This window comes from Solanum dulcamara, chromosome 8 (genome assembly GCF_947179165.1).
Source record: "Solanum dulcamara chromosome 8, daSolDulc1.2, whole genome shotgun sequence".
Classification (NCBI taxonomy): domain Eukaryota; kingdom Viridiplantae; phylum Streptophyta; class Magnoliopsida; order Solanales; family Solanaceae; genus Solanum; species Solanum dulcamara.
Window position 1 is genome coordinate 26,280,803 of NC_077244.1, and position 6,000 is coordinate 26,286,802.

A 6,000-nucleotide genomic window follows, 5' to 3' on the forward strand; every position below is an offset into this window, starting at 1 on the left:
TGGGCCGGGATATGTTATCGTGCACAGTGTTACTACTTCTTTCACCGCGTCCCGGGCCGGATGTGTATAGTTCCACGCACGAGGAGACGATGCCGTACGTGAGGTGTGATATATGTTATATGTTATGACGATACGATTATTCACCGAGTCCCGGGCCGGCTGTAATATGATAGTATATGTGGTGAAATAAGGAAGGAACACCGAGTCCCTCCTTAGAGGGTCGGGTATATATGTATATTATGATGGTACGCTATAGACGTACACCACTCCATTCACCGAGTCCCTCACTAAAGGGCCGGATACTTTATGTAGGCATGCATATGAGATTAAAGCAATACATTGTGACCCTGAGCCCCGTAGTGAACCGGGTATAACACGATGATATACATGATAAGATGATACCGTATACGATGGTATGATACCGTATACGATGATATGATGAAATGAAATGCATTATGACACGATGATTTGTGATTATGAAGTAATGATAATGACACTGAGTTCACTAGAGGGCCGGGCACAGTATATGATGGTGTATAGGATCACGTGTCCTAAGGTGCAGGTACAGTAAATTGTTAATTGTTATACTTATCCCCTGCATCCCTATTTCAGTTATGATCTCAGTTATGATGTGTTATGCTTTACATACTCAGTACATATATCGTACTGACCCCCCTTTTCTCGGGGGGCTGCGTTTCATGCCCGCAGGTACAGATGTTTATTCTGGAGATCCATCAGCATAGGAGTTCCTCTCAGCTGTGTCGGAAGTGCTTCACTGTTCTGGAGCCTAAATTTTGATGCTGGTCACTTAATGTATATATTTGTACATTCAAGGGTACGGCGGGGGTCTTGTCCCGCCATATGTTGCTGTTACTATTCTTAGAGGTCTGTAGACATATGTATATGTGGGTTGTTTGTGAGTTAGTTTTGATGTTGCCTATTCGATATGTTGTGAATGTTTTTGTTATAGCAGCCTTGTCGGCTCGCATGCACTTTCATGATATGATACAAATGAAAGAGGCTACATGTACATGAAAATGTTTTAAACTATTGGGGTTTTTGTATATAGTATCACATCACACACGGTTCAACTTAAGTGTAGTTGATAAATACGCATAAGAGGGTCCAGGTCGGACCCCAGTTGCGGCCTACGGGGTTGGGTCGTGACACATACACATCATCAGATGCTATGCCCAGCCCTCTAGTGAACTTGGTGTCATAATTATTTCCTCATATTCACATGTCATCGTATCATCATGCATTTCATTTCATCATATCATCGTATACGGTATCATATTATTGTATACGGTATAATCTTATCATGTATGTCATCATATTACGTCTGGTTCACTACGGGGCTCGGGGTCACAAATGTATCACCCTAATCCCATATGCATGCCTACATAAAGTATCCGGCCCCTTTACTGAGGGACTCGGTGAATGGAGTGGTGTACATCTATAGCGTACCGTCATAATATACATACTGTACCCAGCCCTCTAAGGAGGGACTCGGTGTTCCTTCCTTATTCCGCCACATATACTATCATATTACAGCCAGCCCGGGACTCGGTGAATAATCTTATCATCATAACATATAACATATATCACACCTCACATACGAAATCATCTCCTCGTGCATGGAACTGTACACATCCAGCCTGGGATGCGGTGAAAGAAGTAGTAAAGCTGCGGCCGACATAATATCCGACCCATCGTGGGACTCCAAGAAAGAAGGGTTACAGCATGCACGAGTAGAGTAATGAGAAACTATATGCAACTAAGTCACCCTCTGAGACTCAATGAAACACCAAAGTGAACTGTCACCTGAAGACCAGGAAGGTACTTATCCGAAGTGCCCTTTAGATGTCATTAGGGGTTACATTAATTGGGGCATCAGGAATCACATACATGCATCAAGACAATGCTACATAGCTTATGCAATCATAAACATGGTTTGTGCAATCAGAGACACAGTTATGCAACCAGAGGCCCAATTTACATAGTTAAAGACTCAACTGATGCAATCAAAGGCATTTATAATTTTAGAACCTTTAAAAATAGGAGCTGGTACCTCCACTTCCTATTCATTATATAGCAGGCTCGAGAATAGTATTTTGACTACTTTCAGACCCTTAATGTTAACAAATGACTACAAGTCACGAGTTACACTCGGAGCTCATAAATGGAATTACCTCTAAACCCATATCATCTATCATTTTACTTAAAATTAAGTCATTCTAAAGGAAAGAAGAGATAAGCTTTACATGTACTACTTTTCATCACATAGAAGATTTAAAGGCAACAACCCAACTATTGCAGCAGTTCTAGCATCAAAAAGTAAACAAGGGTTTCGACTTATATTCAGGGCTTTATGAATGGATTGAATCCCAAATATCACATACATATCAATCATAAATTATATCTAAGACATGCCAAAAGAAAAGAAGGATAGTTCTACATACTTATTCCAAAAATACGCCAAAAGAAAGCTTCATGTACCTCATATGGACTTCTTTTAATCACGTCCACGTCGTGGTACTCGAAACCTATTTAACATGGACGTAATGCAAGTATTAACACCCTTGGACTTTTCATCAACTTAGACTACCCACGAGTATTCATAACATTCATCCCTTCGCTCTCCTTCTCGACTAGTTCCTTAACTAGTTAAGGCGTTAACGGAAATCGGACAGCACCTCCCCTATAATGTGTCCTATCCGAATTCCCAATCATGTCCTTAACATATAAAGTTAACCAACAACATAACCAGCATATAATATATCTATAAAATGGCAACATTACACAATATAAACTCCAAATGACTCGCCCAAAGTTACGATACCAAAAGAGGGTTTCTAGTTTCTATTTTGTGAAACCTTTAACCATACGAAGAGGGGGGTCGCGTGGATGTAACCATCAGCTCCCCCACATAATTTATAACACTTTTAGGCCCTGAAAAACTCCACAACACAACTAGAAGCATCCCCCACGCGCACAACACCTTATTTCGACAATAATTTAACTATAACGATTCCAATTTAGTTTATTTCGAATGTCGAACTTTTCCCGACTTTTTCCCAACTTCCAGCAGCCCACAAGGTGTTTAATACACCCTATACTAATATTATAAACTTCAAATTAGAGGGGAAGACCTTACCTTTCCCGAAATTGGCTAGAACTCGCCGAAATCGCGCCTCGGAACTTTTGTTTTAGCATGCTGTAACGTCGTCGCAGCGTGTTGTCCATTTTTTTGCTTCACCAAACTCTAATTTTATAATACTAATACTTCCATATCATCGTGGTATATGCTATATAATTAATTTATGGAAGGAAATCGGGACTTACCTCTTTTTTTTCCCAAAGTCGTCACCCTTTTCTCTCTTAGCTTAGGGTTTGTTCATCTTCACTTTGGCTGGAAATTTGATGAAGGAACTGAAGTGTATGCTGTATATACACATATATATGTGTTTCTAGGGAGTGACACATGTCAGCCCCTAGAGGTGACACGTGTCCAGCCCCTATTGGGCCACCTCATCCATGCAGTCAAGGAGGGGCTGCCACGTGGCAGTGGGGCCCACCTTCTCCAAGCAGGTGGGTCACCTACTTGACCCCAAGAAGGTGAGTTACCTGCTTGCTTGAGGTAATTCCACGTGCCACCCTCCCATTGGCTTCCCTGTGTCATTTTATTTTCTTCCTCGTGGGTTCGTAATCTCATTTTATTGTAAGAGCTTATGTCATCTGTGCTACGCAAGCTTGGTATGTACTCAAATAGCTCAAGTATGTAAGACTTCTAAGTTAGTAGCTTACGTAGGTAAATCAATTCCTACGACGCATTACTTGGCCTCCAATTCCTTCCGGATTCTTATGACTCTATTTCCAACATTCTCTACTATGAGGTATCACATCCTCCCTTCCTTAGAGTCGTTTGATGGTGTCGTAACTTAGGGGGATCACATGATAGCTTCTAAGTAACTTAAGGAACCTTCCAGGTTCAAGAATGTGGGGTGTAACATCCTTCCCCCCTTTAGAACATTCTTCCCCGAATGTTAAATAAAACTTCCCTTAAGACTTTATACAAATTGTATGGAGATTCCTTTCTATTGCAGTAACATACATTTTCATCCAAGTAATTAATATACGAGTTCCAGGAGTGGGGGTTATCTGTAGACATCAGGAATAGGTACAGATACCTGTGTTTCATGTCCTCTTCAACTTCCCAGGTTAGTTCTTCACGATTCTTATTCCGCTACAGTACTTTGACGGAAGCTACATCCTTAGTTCGCAACCCTTTTTATCTTCTTATCACGTATGGAAATAGGTTGCCCCTCGTAGGATAACTCCCTATTACGTGAACCTTCTCCACGGGAAATATTTTGGGAGCGTCATTTATATGTTTGCGGAGCATTGATCTATGAAAACTGAATGTATTGCTTCAAATCGGACAGTAGGTCCAACTCATAGGTAGCTTTCTCTATTCTACGAATGACCTGAAAATGGCCAATGTATCCCCTTCTTGCCGACTCTAGGCTGCTAATCGATATCTTGTCCCAGAATAAGCTTTACTTTATCAATAATTTGCTGGATCCCCTCCGGGCCTATCCATTAACTGAAGGGCGAAATATCGTACCAAGATTCACCTGTTTTCCCAATCCTTACCGGGATGATCTCCAGCGATTAGCCGCATGTTGAACTTTCATATCCGAGATTATAGATATGGGAACCCCGTGAAATTTTATTGTTTCCTCGCTATGTCATCTCGTATAACCCTTAGCTAGATATACCTTCTTAATTAGAAGAAAATAGGTTAATTTTGTCAGCTTGTCTACCATAACCCATATGAACCTATACTTCCGTAGAGTGCGAGATCAGCCTGCACTATAACCTACATTAATCGCCTTCTATTTCCATATCGGGATTCCCATCTCCCGTAACAAGCTATCAAGCCTCTGAGACTCTACTTCGTTTAAGCTATTATACAACTCCTCTTAATCCAACTTGTAATACCTTAGGTATGCTATCTTGCTCTTTTACTCAGATCTTCTCTCCAGTTTTCTTACCATACATTATATTGTAATCCTTACACAAACGTGTGTAGGTACCTAGAGCACTCAGAAAAAAAAACCTTAGCGCTGCTATGTTAGTATCTTACCTTCTTCAGTCGAGATCAGGGCGCCACTATGGCTCTTGTCCTTAATACCAGTTATATCTTAATAGTTTTTCCTCGAACCATCTTACACTTTTCCTGAATAGATTCTAATTATGGCAATCACATTGCTATTACTGACTTCTCTTTATCGAGTATTCACTTGGTCTCCCTCTTAGTATGCCAATGCTCGTAGGCTACACAATTATTCTTGTGCCATTTACACGATGTGTGTTCCAATTTAGTCATAGTCTTTTTTGCTCTTGGATTACTCTGTTCTATATATGTCATTGTACTAACACGCACTTACAATCTCTTTTTGTCATACTTATTTCGTTCCCTTTTTCACTTTCCAAGGGGTTACCCATCCCAATGCTACTCTCATCCAAGCACACTTAACTTTGGAGTTTTGATGAAATCCGGTACATTAGTGCGGGTATGATCGCGTCCATCCCCTATGGGGTCTCGTTTGAAGTGTAAGCATTCCCATTTACATATGATAGAGTCAATTGATTTTCTTTTACGCTTGTACTTCTCTTGTCCACTTCCCCCCTTTTAGGGTGTACCCATGTCATCCTCCGTTCATTTTTAGCTGTTCACACGCGAATGATGCTACTCCAACATATTTAACATGCTGCACCATATCTACATCTTCTATTAAATCATCCCCACGTTAGGTTGACTTTCTAGGAAACCCTAGCACAACCATAGGGTGCTTTAGTATTCGCAATGTATCGTATAAAATCTCATTTAATGGTTGATACTCGAGTAATACTCATAAGATAGCAGTACATTCAAAGCCACATTCCATTCATCCCAATCAGTAATTGGCGCGGCTCGTAATTGGTTCAAATTCT